Genomic DNA, 16,593 nt, shown 5'->3' with positions numbered 1-16,593 from the left:
CTGTAGACGATGGGGCCGGGAGCCGCGCCGGCAGATTACATGGATTAGACATCATGTTGATCTACCCTTATGTGTTCCCTGCAGCCTCCCCCTTACACCTACTTCCTTATAATTTATTGTTTTATTGACGCACTGCCTGCTATTAGGATTGGCATGTTTTGTAGTACTCACCGTCCTCCTCGCCTTGCGATCACCCTTTACCTTAGTAGATCTTGCTCCCACACTGATGTAAATGGCAATGCTGTCCAACCATGATGTGTTTACATATGTCACATATATTATTTCATTGATGCTCCCTGTAACCTGTATCCCTCAATGAGTTTCCTTTTGTTGATGTTTTAAAAGAATAATTTAAAAAAAAAAACTTTCACCAGCTGCAATCAAATATTAATAAGATAATGAGATGCCAACATACCTCCATCCTGCACATCCTGGGATTAGACTGCTGGAGGGCGATCAATGGGAAATGAGACAGGTTTGGAGGTGAGCAAAACACTAAAACATTACCTGAAAGAGCAAATTCAAAAAAGAGAGTTAGGAGAAAATAGATGGACATTAGAAATGGCAATAGGGACAAGCAAGAGAAGGAAACAAACTCAACATTCTTTGGATAAACACCAGCCCTGAGAATCTTTACAGAGCAAAAATGTTTTAAAAGTTAGTAAAACACTGAAAAAAATACCACAATTTCGAACCCATAGAAACTGAAAACAGAAAAGCCCATGCATCTTGTTTTTAATGAGCATCATCAGAGAAGAGGACTTGCTGCATGCACAGGAGGATTAACTAAGAGATCTAGTGTGTCATGATGGTGCACCAGGTGCAGTTTTCTGTAGTCATGCATATCAATGGGCTCTGGGAAGTGCAGTCTTTTTATAACTGTGTTTAGCGTGGATGCTGATAAAGCTAGAGATGAAATGCATAATACTCAAGACTTTCTGACTCTTTACACTTAGGAAAATCTAAATTCTGAGCATGCATAAAACACATAATGTGAAGTGCGCACTTGGATGAGAACAAACAGATGGCATCCAAAGCAGATGGCAGAGAAGAGCAAAAGGTAAAGGAAGAGAAAGAAGCTCATTGGATGTGGCATGAGGCAGGGATGTCTCATTTCACCCATACTCTTCCTGATAGACCTAGAGCCCCTCACATTCACCCTATGCTGCTCAGAAGACATTTGGGGAACTGAAACCAAAGCCAACAACCTGGAAATGATGCTGTAAGCAGACAACATACCCCTTACTTTAGCCTCTGCCAGCACTCATGTCCACCATATCAGACTTTACAGCGTTTTCCAGGTGCAAAATGAACTGGAACAAAAGTTGGGAAACAGAGACGTTGCATTAATACCGCAACAGGGAATAACATACAATTCCCCAGCAGCTTGCCTCCAAGGCGGATTTCCTAAACCTAAAGCCAATATGATTTCCTCAGGATTTGCAGATATAGCCCTTGCTGGTGGCTGACTACCTGCCCCCAATCACTGTGTCCTGCTGCTGGACCGACCATGAATGGAGAAGGGGCTGAAAACACGGTCAGCGGCCATTGAACAGACATTGAGGAGGAGAAGTGGTCATTCCACGGGGACTCCAGCTGTGGCAGCTGGGCACAGGGGGATCGAACTTGGCTCTCTCCCCCACTGCTGCCGGCTCTCCTGAGAGAGGAGACAGGCTGAGAATACCTGTCAAGACCCCAGAGTGGAGCGTGAGGGTGGATGTCACCCACTGACACTTCCGTTGGTGCCGCGAGAGGTGGATAGGCACCACTCTCATCTTTAGCCTTCTCTATACGCGAGGCGGCCTTCCCCTCGCACCAATTCTGACCCACTGTGTGAGCCTAAGAGTGATGAGGACCAACCAGGCGATGACGCAGGATAAAGACGGCCTACTCCTTGCTGACAGACACAAAGGTGAGGAGTGGGGGATGGCATTGATCTGCCCCTGCACCGCAACGGTGACAACCAATAGCCCTGGAGAAGCAACTGAGGACGTGTGAGTGCCCAAGGCAGCAAATACTCATGATGGATATTGGATTGCCAACATGGTGAAGGAGAAGGCTGCAGGGGGCCAGGGACAGATAGATAAATACACCAAAACAGGTGGCACATAGCGGGTAGGTAGAGGGAGGAGTACAGGGCCTCCCTTCATGCCACAGGCAGAGACAGTTTCCCCAGCAGCAGGTCACCAAGTGATCAAAGACAACCAAAAAAAGACTTAACCGATAAGATTTATGGGGTGGAGGTCTCACTCCCCCGTCTATACGTATCCTCATGAGCTATGGAGGTAGAGGGGCGCATTTCCTCCCTGGAAGATGTGGCAGACGCCACAAAAGCATAAAAGACTGAATGAGCTGACGACACTCCTCAAACACCGCATGAAAGATGCAGAAAGCCGAACATCCAGAAATAATCTGCGGCTGGTGGGACTGCCAAAGGGCGCAGAGGACAACAAACCGGGTAGACTGGTTTAAAACATGAATTCCAGACAGAGAGCTATCCCCGTGCTTTAATATAGAGAGGGCTCACAGGGTGCATGCCCCAAGACTGCCTCTGTCATCCTCTGGAGGAAAGTACCCTTTTTGGATGGTCACCCACACAATTTTTGCTCCAAATGCTGTTGGTTACGACTCTGAAAGTGCACTGGAGCAGGCTGAAATTGCTATATGTGATGCATCTCCAATTGGCAAGGGCTTTAACCCCCTTATAAGTCCCTAGTACATGGTATCAACGGTACCCAGGGTATGGGTGTTAAAGGGGTCACCAGGGCCTGAAGCACTATTTGTGCCACCCTGAGTAGCCCAAGTAAACTACTAACAAGAGGCCTGCCATTACAGACTGCAGAAGAGTGTAAACTGCTTGATCCCAACTCTGCCTTCACCATGTGTGGCAAAGTCAAACACGATTTTTAATATATGTCAGTCACCCCTAAAGAAGGTCTCCTGAGGCAGACAAATGGCTTGGCTTGCTTTGGCCCGAGGATCCAAGTATACTCAGAGCTGAGCTAAAGCTCATTCACTGGCTCGCCCACTTCTATAAAATATTGGAAATCAAGGGCACAAAGACATAGTAAGGATATTATTTGACTATCTACAAAAAAATTGATGAAGCAGGAGTACCAACACCACGGAGCAGAACTTGTTTCAAGATTCATAACTTTCTCACTACACTATATTTTAGTGAGTGTATTATGGGACTGATAGTTCTCTCCCCAAGGGTCAAATGAAACTATCATTGTTTTACAGCGCAGTTTTATCGTCACATTCCTACTACCAGTCTTTAGTTTGATTTAAGTTTCCATCTGAGCGCTTGTGCTTTCTGTAAAACAGTCAAACGTTGGTCTAGGTCAAAAAGATTTGCATCTGCCACTTTTTGAGAGTTGAAAAATGCTAATCTTTCCCCAGAGCCGTTTCTTTTTAATTAGTTTCCCTCTTGAATAGCTAAATCCAGTCATTCTCCAGTGCAGTGAATCTGCATTGTAGGGTTGCACACAGAAGGAATAGTCAGACACTATTAGTGTAGGAACTCCTGGCTCAGTCTTCTGAAGTGCAAGCAATAAAGCAGGCATCTCTGCAGTCTGTGTAGTGATGTTACCTATAGTCGGAGTGTAGGAGTGTTGCGAGTCAATTTTCCTGTCCTTAATTATTCCCTGCACCTCCGCACAGTTGGCTGATTTAAGTCTGACTTAGACTGTGAACTTACATTTGGCTCTTCGGAAGATAAGACTGACGAAGACGAGAAGGCCAGGTAGTTAAAGAGCAAGAGGTGAGATTCGCTTGCCAGGAACAAGAGGAAAGAAGGAAGGGAGCAGGAGAAACAGGAGGAATGGACTCAAGTAAAAATAAAAAGGGATAGGGGGGAGAAAAGGGAAAAGGAAAGACAGGGAAAAGACAGACTATCGGAGAGTAAAATGATAGCCTTAAAGAAGACAGCAGCAGAGAGAGCTACTTCTGGGAAAGGCAATCCCAAATCCAACTTACCAGAAGTACGTGCAAAGGTTCCTAAAGAGCTTAAGCACATGTATGTGGGGGGACAAGATATGCTGGAACGGTTTCAGGACTCGAAAAAGCATAAAAATGTTACTAGACCTGTAGGTCTAGTAACTATAATAATCTCCTGTAATGTACTTTAACCCGTGAACTGGACTCAAATTGTGTGATCCTAGGCAAATATTTTGTCTTATGGAGCCGCCTTTTTTTCTTCTTATCACATAAGAGAGCACCTTCAAATATTCAAATATGCAAGTTCACTATTTCTTCTGTACAAAAAAACTCTTTTTATTTACTAGACTTAATGTTTGCTCCCTGTGTAACAAGAATATAGCCCATATATAGGGTACACATGATCCCTGGCTTGCCTCTTAGTTCACTAATAGCATTGTCATCTGGGCAGGAGCAGGAATATTTCCCAGTTCATGTTTAAAAACTCATATTTCATAAAAATATTACCAAAGCATGATGTGGTAGTGCACTGTCATTTACAGATAGCATACTTTCCATTGACATGGCCACAAAACTTTCCCTCCAACATGTAGTTTTGCTGATATAACGATATACGGCATAAACAATGTTTGGAAATAGGGTTTCAGCAAAAATATTTAAAATTTTCACATCACCAAGTAAAGTGTTATAATTTGTTTTGATCTTATCAAATATTTTTTTCGCACAGAATTATAAAAATGGTTCTTCATAACTAGTGAATTATATTTGAAATGTTTGAACTGTTCCCTTAGCTATTTCAGTGTTGTGTTAGAAAAAGCCTGCCATCTTACAGCCTTTCATTTAACACGCTTTGCACAAATCAATTGTCACACAGTTCACTTTACAAAATCCTCTAACTTAAGTAAGAGAGAGAAAAATAAATGTAATAAGATAACCTAGCTTTTGACCTCTGTCTCTGAAAGCCAGCAAATGCGGCAAGATAACAAGAGTCATTTTTATTGGATTGGAGCTAGAGGATTTTCAACTCACCAGAAAGGGCAAGTAGTCCCTAAAAATAGCTCGTCCTGAATAAATCTTGCTCGACAATACGAGTGGGTGAGGAGATTTTTCGAGCCCTGGGTTTGTAAGCTTTGAAATTGCTTGAGAGTGCAGGTACAGCTGCAGCTGATCAAATGGACTATGAGCGGATGAAGGGAGCTATGGTCAGATGGTTTGGGCTGATTCCAGCTCAGTACATTCAGAGGAAAGCAAGTGAGTGGACAACGTTCCACTTGGTACTTGGATTCACGATGTACTGAGTGACTGAAATAAGAAGGTGAGAGGAATGGAGGTCAAAGGTTAACATGCACTTAACCAGGGAATGGTGAAAGAGAGACTCAAGGAGGAGTTCTCTACGCCAGTTAGGCAATATCTATCAGAGAAGGATTCCGAGAAGATTGCAGTCTTGACTGATAATTGATTAGATACCAGGATTAACAAAGGACTAGAGCAGCACAGCTTTAAGGCAAAGGGAGGCAGGACGTCTCAACAGACTGGTTCCGCACCACAGGGTTAGGGCCAGGACAATTCCCATGGGGAGGACACAGGAAAAAAAGGTACTGGGCTCCAAGTCAGTACGAAAGGAAAAGAGAGGAATGTTCTTCCAAACTCAAAGGGATCATTTGCTGCAGGTGTCAAAATGAAGGGCATTCAGTGAAGAAAAACCATCAGGTGAAATAAAGACCGTGATAGCAAGTGTGTTGATCTTAGGTGAAGGGGCCCTGTTGCACTCAATCTAGCAGCGATCAACATTTTGGAAGGGGCCACAGATGTTCTTAGGGACAGCCATCCAAATATCTTGGGGTCTGTGTTGTTAGGTAGGCCCAAAGGGATTAAAGTTATTGCCCTGAGAGATACAGGTGCTAACAGGACTATGGTTGAGAGGAAGTATACTGAACAGGACAAGATTCTCCATTGTGCCAGTTGGCACAGGCTACCTTGCCAGTGGGGATGATATGGAGTGCCCGGTTGCCCGAGATAAGCAGAAATTAATGGCAAGTCTAACATGGCCAATGAATGGCTGAGCGAGAAGCAAGGTGTAACGATTTGTTTGACCCTGGTTAAGAATCAGGACCAGAAGCCTACTTGTGGATACGTCTACGGTTGCTTGGATAGAAAACTCAAACTTTATCTTTTTGTCATTAGATTAGACTGAAGTTGTCTTTGTGAAAGAATCTCTGCAAATGTCTAAAATCTTGAAATAAGAAACCTGCAGCCGCACCTTGTTGTATCTTTCACAAGTGCACTGGAAGATAAAACTTCAGCTCACTGGCCTGGCTCTAAAAACAAAATCAGCAACCACAAAAGAATAGAAACAGCTCAAGACTCAAGGAGGAACCGTTGGATTGCTGACACATGGCACATGCAGCAACGCAAGGACCTCTTTGATAAACCACAAGCAATGGGAATAAAATATTGTGACGCACTAATTTTCTCAGGAGGATCAACCACACTTCAGTGTGTATGCTTGGATATGAGCTTATAATATGAAGTTTGGCAGATTTTAGTTCTAGTAGTAAATCCTACAGACACAGTATCCTTTTTTAGAGTTGGAATAATGTCTCTGCAGTGACGACTTCCTATCAAGAGTCGATTTAAATAATGGCCATCTAAGAAACATTCCCATTATTGTTTCATTTGAGGTGTTGAGACATTTGGTGAGAGTTGAAATGCTGAGACTTCTGTAAATGATCAAGAAACCAGTGTGTGTGTAAAGCAGTTGAACTCTTGACACAAATGGCCACATGAAAGTATAACTGAGTCAGTAAGCCTTGGAGGCTTGAAAAGTTACAAACTACAATAATACTTTGTGAAGTACGGCAGAAGAAGCGTGAAGAAACAAGAGGCTACAGCATGGTAACGAAGACCGGTCCTGTGACCTGCTGGAATCAGAGAGATCATCTTTGTGAAAATAAATCTGTAAGTGATACAAGGGCAGTTCAATGAACCGGAGCAGGAACAAATCCCGACCAGAACAGCTGAATAAAACCAGCAGGACACTACAAACAGGTACTCTCAGGGAGGAGCTGTCAGGTGCAGGGGCTGGAAGAAGTGCTGTCCAGAACAGCTGAAAACACTCTCCAGGACACTCCACCTGGGTGCTCTCAGCGGAGCTGTCAGATACAGGAGCTTGAGAGGCCTTTCCTGGGGTCATGTGATCAGTCAGTGGTGATGTAGCAGCATTACTGGCAGGCACAGTGTTCAGCAGGGACACCAATGCTACATCACTTCAACTGAATAACCAAGCTGCTTCCTTTGAGTAAATGACTCTTGAAGTAGTAAGGTCAAGCAGTCAAAGCATGAGCTGGATCAGGTTAGAAATCAGACACAGCGCAACATAGTAAAACACACAATAAGGCCAATGTTCAACCAGAGCTACAACGTTAAATAGGAATTGGACTTTCACCAAGAGTACAAAAAGGAGCAGCTAGAAATATACAGAAGATGCTGATACCCTCTTGGGGAGAGATACAAAGCCAAGACATTTATTATGTTTAGTTGCACGAGCTGAGGTCTCATATAACATTGAGTTGTTGACCTATACCTACATTGTGAACATCAGCTAATTTGACCTAGGTCCCACATTGTGTAGCCATTCTGTCATTTCTTGCTCCTACATGCTGTTTGCTCAAATCCCCTTTCCTTTGTTGATCACAAGAAACACAAGTCTGTGCTCAAGGTCTTCAACCACACAGGATGTTTTTCGAGCAACAAATAGCCTCGTGCAAGTCTATAAGTAAACCAGACAATTAGTAATTTGCTCATGATTATGTACTCAGCTCTCTTCCTGCACTATCCAATATGTGCCTTGTGATAACAGATGAATGTGACTAACGGTATGCTCATAGGAATGTTCGATGCTTACATGTAACTTTGCAAAGGTGTTGTGCCCTTTGTATCTGCAGATAGATGTATAAATATCTGTGTGACCTTGTGCCAGGCAGAGAACTCTGAGCGAAGCCATGCTGTCGCGTTCTCGCCACTCGAGTGTGTTTACAATAAATGCTGTTGTAATTCCTCGCTCTGAGGTGGAGTCTTATCTGTTTTTAGAGTTCCTGTATCAGAGGGTGGTGGTAACCCAACAATGAGAATATTTTCTCTCTAAGAGAGTCCTCTGTCCAATGCTAACCTCGGGGATAGCGCGTGGGTGTTCCAGAAGTCTTTAGGACTCAGTAGCTCTTCCAACGTTTTCAAACAAAACTAGTCAAATGGAAAGTGGAGCAAAATATAAGCATGACTACTCATTGAGTTCGAGTCCCTGCTACTGTGTTTCAAGTTATAAACATTAAAAAAATCCCTCCTTGCCACAGAAAAATAACATTTAAGCAACAAAAGGACCCACCAAAGTGATCTGAGTGGGTTTTATGGCACCAAGAGTCTCAAGTGTCCAGTCAGAAAGATGTGTACAAGGGTTTCTGAAAGGGAAACTGGGGAAATTACAGCACACACTGGGAAAATGTCATGCTACAAAAATGTGACACAACATTTCTACTACACATATAGGGGGCTCTGCTTGACAACCATTCATGTCCTGATGACTCCTAAATATATTCAGTTTTATCTCTGTTCATCTGAATTTCTCGTCGTTGGTGGAACAGCATTAGCTGGGAAGTTGGAGCATTGGTTCAAACTGGTTGTAGCTGAAAGGATTAAGGTTTTTAAAAGGACAAGGTGACTTACCAAAAGCCAGCAGTCCAAAAGTAAAATGCAGAAGAAAGATGGGAAAAGGCTTCTCTTGACTTTGGCAATATAGAGATATCAGTCTGTGTAACAGAAAGACTGGAAATCGGAATTAATCTAGATCTGGGATCATCATCGACTCCAGCACTTACATCCTCCGTGGAGACATGGACTTTCACCTCGAGGACCGTAATGACTCCAACTTAAATGCCGTCCTCAAAAGTCCTCGGAACCTTGACCTTACTCAGCAATATCACCAGACCCACCCACACCGCCGGACACTTCCTGGAAGCTATCTTCTTTACACTAAGCAACATCACGGTCAACAAACCAACGACTATCACCTGAACTCACCACGCCCTCATGAGGGTCAAGATCACCATCCTGGACCACAAGAGACCCACCACCTCGGGAAGTCCTGCCGCTGCTGGGAGAACATCTCAGAGAAGGACTGGGCTTCTGCCCCCTACACACATTGCCCCAAGCATACCAGCAGCCTAACGGAAGACATCAAGAACTTCAATGAATGAATCACCACCTGCACTAACATCCTGGACCCCCTCAAGCACAGGAGCAACCTAACGGAAGACATGAAGAACTGTAATGAATGGATCACCACCTGCACCGACACCCTGGACCCCCTCAAGCACAGCAGCAACCAAACGGAAGACATCAAGAACTTCAATGAATGGATCACCATCTGCACCGACACCCTGGACCCCCCAAGCACAGCAGCAAACTAACAGAAGACTTCAGGAACTTCAATTAATGGATCACCACCTGCACTGACACCCTGGACCCCCTCAAGCACCGCAGCAACCTAACGGAAGACATCAAGAACTGCAATGAACGGATCACCACCTGCACCGACACCCTGGACCCTCCCAAGTATACCAGCAGCTTAATGGAAGACATCAAGAACTTCAATGAATGGATCACCACCTGCACCAACACCCTGGACCCCCTCAAGTATACCAGCAACCTAAAGGAAGACATCAAGAACTTCAATGAATGGATCACCACCTGCACCGACACCCTGGACCCCCTCAAGCACAGCAGCAGCCTAACGGAAGACATCAGGAACTACAATGAATGGCTCACCACCTGCAGCAACACCCTGGTCCCCCTCAAGCACAGCAGCAACCAAACGGAAGACATCAAGAACTTCAATGAATGGATCACCATCTGCACCGACACCCTGGACCCCCCAAGCACAGCAGCAAACTAACAGAAGACTTCAGGAACTTCAATTAATGGATCACCACCTGCACTGACACCCTGGACCCCCTCAAGCACCGCAGCAACCTAACGGAAGACATCAAGAACTGCAATGAACGGATCACCACCTGCACCGACACCCTGGACCCTCCCAAGTATACCAGCAGCTTAATGGAAGACATCAAGAACTTCAATGAATGGATCACCACCTGCACCAACACCCTGGACCCCCTCAAGTATACCAGCAACCTAACGGAAGACATCAAGAACTGTAATGAATGGATCACCACTACACCGGCACTCTGGACCCTCTCAAGTATACCAGCAGCTTAATGGAAGACATCAAGAACTTCAATGAATGGATCACCACCTGCACCGACACCCGGGACCCCCTCAAGCACAGCAGCAACCTAACGGAAGACATCAAGAACGTCAATGAATGGATCACCACCTCCCCCTACACCCTGGACCCCCTCAAGTATACCAGCAACCTAACGGAAGACATCAAGAACTACAATGAATGGACCACCACCTGCAGCAACACCCTGGTCCCCCTCAAGCACAGCAGCAACCAAACGGAAGACATCAAGAACTTCAATGAATGGATCACCATCTGCACCGACACCCTGGACCCCCAAGCACAGCAGCAAACTAACAGAAGACTTCAGGAACTTCAATTAATGGATCACCACCTGCACTGACACCCTGGACCCCCTCAAGCACCGCAGCAACCTAACGGAAGACATCAAGAACTGCAATGAATGGATCACCACCTGCACCAACACCTTGGACCCCCTCAAGCATACCAGCAGCCTAATGGAAGACATCAAGAACTTCAATGAATGGATCACCACCTGCACCGACACCCTGGACCACCCAAGCACAGCAGCAAACTAACAGAAGACTTCAGGAACTTCAATTAATGGATCACCACCTGCACCAACACCCTGGACCCCCTCAAGCGCAGCAGCAACCTAACGGAAGACATCAAGAACTGCAATGAACGGATCACCACCTGCACCGACACCCTGGACCCTCCCAAGTATACCAGCAGCTTAATGGAAGACATCAAGAACTTCAATGAATGGATCACCACCTGCACCAACACCCTGGACCCCCTCAAGTATACCAGCAACCTAACGGAAGACATCAAGAACTGTAATGAATGGATCACCACTACACCGGCACTCTGGACCCTCTCAAGTATACCAGCAGCTTAATGGAAGACATCAAGAACTTCAATGAATGGATCACCACCTGCACCGACACCCCCTCAAGCACAGCAGCAACCTAACGGAAGACATCAAGAACGTCAAAGAATGGATCACCACCTCCCCCTACACCCTGGACCCCCTCAAGTATACCAGCAACCTAACGGAAGACATCAAGAACTACAATGAATGGACCACCACATGCAGCAACACCATGGTCCCCCTCAAGCACAGCAGCAACCAAACGGAAGACATCAAGAACTTCAATGAATGGATCACCACCTGCACCGACACCCTGGATCCCCCAAGCTCAGCAGCAACCTAACGGAAGACATCAAGAACTTCAATTAATGGCTCACCACCTGCTCCAACACCCTGGACCCCCTCAAACACAGCAGCACCCAACGCAAGACATCAAGAACCTACAATGAATGGATCACCACCTGGACCGACACCGGGGACCCCCTCAAGCACAGCAGCAACCTAAAGGAAGACATCAAGAACTGCAATGAACGGACCACCACCTGCAGCAACACCCTGGACCCCCTCAAGCACAGCAGCACCTAACGAAAGACATCAAGAACTGCAATGAATAGATCACCACCTGCACCGTCACCCTGGACCCCCTCAAGCACAGCAGCACCTAATAGAAAACAAAAAGAAGTGCAATGAATGGATCAGCACCTGCACCAACACCCTGGACCCCCTCAAGCATACCAGCAGCCTAACTGAAGACACCAAGAACTTCAATGAATGGATCACCACCAGCACTGACACCCTGGACCCCTTCAAGCATACCAGCAGCCTAACGGAAGACATCAAGAACTGCAATGAATGGATCACCACATGCACCGACACCCTCGACCCTCTCAAGTAAACCAGCAGCTTAATGGAAGACATCAAGAACTTCAATGAATGGATGACTACCTACACCAACACCCTGGACCCCCTCAAGTATACCAGCAACCTAACGGAAGACATCAAGAACTGCAATGAATGGATCACCACTACACCGACACCCTGGACCCTCTCAAGCATACCAGCAGCTTAATGGAAGACATCAAGAACTTCATTGAATGGATCACCACCTGCACCGACACCCGGGACCCCCTCAAGCACAGCAGCACCTAACAGAAGACATCAAGAACCTACAATGAATGGATCACCACCTGCACCCACACCCTGGACCCCCCAAGCACAGCAGCAACCAAACGGAAGACATCAAGGACTTCAATGAATGGATCACCACCTGCACCAACACCCTGGACCCCCTCAAACACAGCAGCACCTAACAGAAGACATCAAGAACCTACAATGAATGGATCACCACCTGCACCCACACCCTGGACCCCCCAAGCACAGCAGCAACCTAAAGGAAGACATCAAGAACTTCAATGAATGGATCACCAAATGCACCGACACCAAGGACCCCCTCAAGCACAGAAGCACCTAACGGAAGACATCAAGAACTGCAATGAATGGATCACCACCTGCACCAACACCCTGGACCCTATCAAGCACAGCAGCACCTAACGGAAGACATCAAATGTAAATGTAAATGTCAAGGTACTTATAGAGCGCACTGTCACCAGACGGACACCTTGCGGTGTCGCCTTTTTGCGGTTTCCTGGCGCTGATACTCATACCGCTGTGGAACCCCTCCTGGATTTCCCTGTGAAGTGTCCACTCCTGGGCACCCCCAGGGTGAAGCCAGGCATCCTTAGCGCTGTTGGGGCCAGTGTGGAGGCTAAGCAAGCTATTGCCCAGAGTTGCAGCGTGGGGCCCGTGATTAGAATAGGCACCGAGGCGAGAATAGACAGGTCCGAGGAAATTGAGCCCGAGCCCCGCCGAGGCGGGAATCAAACCCTGGTCCCTGGCCAGAACTCTGCTTCAGGGTCTGCCGCTCTAACCATTGAGCCACACTCCTCCTCAAGAACTGCAATGAATAAATCACCACCTGCACCGACACCCTGGACCCCCTCAAGCACAGCAGCACCTAACGGAAGACATCAAGAACTGCAATGAATGGATCACCACCTGCATCAACACCCTGGCCCCCCTCGAGCACAGCAGCACCTATCGGAAGACATCAATAACTGCGATGAATGGATCACCACCAGCACTGACACCCTGGACCCCCTCAAGCACAGCAGCACCTAACGGAAGACATCAAGAACTGCAATGAATGGATCAACACCTGCACCGACACGCTGGACCCCTCAAGTTTACCAGCAGCATAACGGAAGACATCAAGAACTTCAATGAATGGATCACCACCTGCACCGACACCCTGGACCCCCTCAAGCACAGCAAAACTATTCAAGATCACAGACACAAGTCAACTGGCACACTGAAGAACTCAGGATGGCGATGCAGCACTGTAAGCAACCGGAAAGCAAGTGGTGAAAGAGCCAAGACACTGCAAACAAGGAAGTCTTCAAATTTGCCCTAAGATGCTTCCAACAGCTAGTCTGAAATGCCAAATGGACACCCCATGCCAACCGCATCCAAGCCAACAATAACAACAGCAAAGAAATCTTCACCATCATCAGAGAATTCATGGTGCCCGCAGCCACCACCAGCAGCATACCCCCATTACAAGACCCCTGCATCAATCTCTAAACTCTTTTGGAACAAGATCACATCCATATACGACAACTTCAACCCTCCACCTGACCCCATCAACCTTGCAGCCAGTCTTCCAATCTCAGCCAAAGAATGGACCTTGGCTATGTTGAACGCCATCACCACAAATGAGGCTGCCACAACCATGAAGGCCATCCACTCCGGATCCCCATTAGACCCACCCTGCCACACTTTAAACAAGCATTTTCAATGCAATAGGTCTCGCATTTGCAAGAGTTTAAGCTATAGGCATTGTAAATGACAATGCCTTTTATTTATCTGTTTTGATAATTAATACATAAATAAAAGGCATTGTCATTTACAATGCCAATAGTTCAAACTCTTGTAAATTCAAGACCTATTTCATTTCAAAGAAGCGACCGCCATTGTCCCGGGCAACTTAGAAAGTGAAAGTGTGCATAGCGTGCTAAATATTGCAGGAAAGCATGTCGTGCCTGCAGAAGGAGAAACTCATTAAAGAAAATAGTGCTCACAGACCGCGTAACAACAGTAAAAGCGCCAGTCCTCATGGGAGGTTACATATGAAGACAAGGCGGTACTAAGGAAGGACTAATAAGCCTATTAACGAATCAGAAGCCAGCATTTACAAAGGACAGTGACACAAGCCAATGAAAAATATGGGCGGAGAGTGGGCGGAGCTTCAAGTCCATACTCTAATACAGCAAGCCTCGAAGAGCAGCGCATGCGCTGCCCAGGCTCAACCTAAAAACAAACAGGTTTATACGTCTGTGCACGGAATCCTAAAAATGGTCTAAGGAGCATGGCCAATTAAGCAGTGGACTTGCTTGTAGTGTCAGATGAGACAAGCTCAATGAGCACCTTGTTGGTGTCCAACACCGTGCACACAACCACTGCACATGTCACACAAGTGACTTATTTTTTGGGAAGACCTAATGTTTTTGGGAGGATCCAAGGAACAAGTTCTGGGACAACTGGAAACGTCTTTGAGCTTTGCTTCACCTGAAATTTGCAGGGACTGAGTAGTCAATGGGAAGGATCTTAGGTCCACACCAGTACATATGTAGATTCCAGCATATGTTATGATGACAGTTACGTGACATTCAGTAGAAATGAGTCTCAACCTTACAGATGTTCCAAATCATGATTACAAGGTTGGGAAAGTATAGAACACCTTGGCGAGTTAGTCCATCTGCTTCAAAATAATGTGTGTGACCTCGGGATAACATTTATTTCCAAATCCAGAATAAATGGAGTAGTTTGCCTAAAGTGCTGAGGGGGACAGTAGAGGTGAAAATGTGCACCTAGTAGAGAGGAGAGCATGGGGACAAGGCTGAGGGAATAAGGAAGGTGCAATGTGGATGCTATTATGAAATTGAAGGCAACATTGATGGACCAATAGCACGTTGTGGGTAGAAGACCATGGATGCGGAAATATTTTCATCTTTTTAATAGGAAAAGTACATAGAGAATGTCACTGCTGCATTTCCATAACATTATTAAACGTGTGTCTGCCCTGAGAGACCACCTACAGAAAAGTTCAAAGTTGGTCAATTTACAAAGGTGGGCCACCTTTTCATTACCTATTTGGCAAATAGGGCTAGTTTTATGAATTCCCCGTCCCTATTTTCTGGCCCTGCACGACCCTGATTCTCTCTACCTTCAATCAATATTTCCTGCAGTTACTGCTCAGAATGTCCTCACTGCGTTCTAGCGATATTACCCTGATGTGGCATTTTCCACACAATAACAGGGAATTTCAGCTCTCACATCACTCACGTTTCCCGCGCGTGCTAACGAGGCCCTGAATGATGATATTTATGCCATTGAAAAATGAATGGTTTCGTTTCTCAAAGAAAATGACAATGTCCTGAAAATCTACTTATATATGTACTTATGACCTTTAGCCCAGTTAGCTTAAGGGCATTGTATCCATGCAGAGCTTAAATGCTTCTGGCAGTTTGTTAAACAGGCTAATAATTAAACCATAGAGTAGACAGCATGAGAACACAAGCATTTGCAATGCAATAGGTCTCGCATTTACGCAAGTTTGAGCTATTGGCATTGTAAATGTCATTGCCTTTTATTTACATAGATAAAAGGCATTGTCATTTACAATGCAAATAGCTTAAACTCTCGCAAATGCGAGACCTATTGCATTGCAAATGCTTGTTAAATGAATGCAGGCATATTCTGAGCAGTCAGATTTTATGCAATTGCACTGATTGTATTCCTTCTGTTGAAGTTGCAGTAATGTATAACATTCAACAGCCCTGCATGACTAATTAACTTGCAATGAACATACACTTATAAAAATTAGGTCCTAGTTCCAACAGCGCCCTTTTCGCTTCTCGATGATATTCAGCGGTCTTGATATAAAGCGCCCCTCCCCCAATTCTAGACAACATGCACTCTCGGTCACTGCATTGGCACATCACTAATCTCTTCACGAGCCTTTCGCTCTATTCTATACAAAGCATCCTTGCCCAAGTCTGCACCTCATTAAAAATGACCACCTGTACGCTACTCACGCGGATCGTCTGAGAATTCAGTCTGTTCAGGGTCCGTTATTCCTCTTTTGTACGGATGACATTTGTCCATAATCAGTACTTCCAGTTCGCACGGGAGCCAATCCCACGGCTGAACATATTATGGGGGTAGCCTGGTAGAGGGAGGGACCTCTGATGTGTAAGGTGACCCAGGATTGCAGTATTGGGGGCAACTCAGCCAATCCTAGCGCACTACATAGAATTACGAGTTGTTCATTTGCTGTGGAGTCCGCACGTGCCTCTTCAGTGTGTAAACACTGTCCCATCTGTCATCAGGTAGCTGGCGGCCGCCTTGTGGTTTGGAACAGACAGTCAGTCAGACTGTGGGTGGCGAATGACCTGTGGTAAGTCGT

General features: G+C 45.8%; 2 pseudogenes across 2 annotated transcripts in view; both read right to left on the bottom strand.

The window, feature by feature from the left end:
• LOC146838975 (uncharacterized) overlaps positions 1–16,593 on the bottom strand; it is a 111,935-nt pseudogene that overhangs the window by 90,874 nt on the left and 4,468 nt on the right. The window contains exon 2 of the transcript XR_014960743.1: positions 416–507. The product of XR_014960743.1 is annotated as an uncharacterized LOC146838975 (transcript). The remainder of the gene's footprint in view (positions 1–415; positions 508–16,593) is intronic.
• Positions 1–16,593, bottom strand: part of LOC146838976 (uncharacterized) — a 33,400-nt pseudogene that overhangs the window by 12,342 nt on the left and 4,465 nt on the right. The window contains exon 2 of the transcript XR_014960748.1: positions 416–507. The product of XR_014960748.1 is annotated as an uncharacterized LOC146838976 (transcript). The remainder of the gene's footprint in view (positions 1–415; positions 508–16,593) is intronic.

This window comes from Triturus cristatus, chromosome 4_2 (assembly GCF_964204655.1).
Source record: "Triturus cristatus chromosome 4_2, aTriCri1.1, whole genome shotgun sequence".
NCBI lineage: Eukaryota > Metazoa > Chordata > Amphibia > Caudata > Salamandridae > Triturus > Triturus cristatus.
This window is presented reverse-complemented; position numbering and strand designations above follow the sequence as displayed.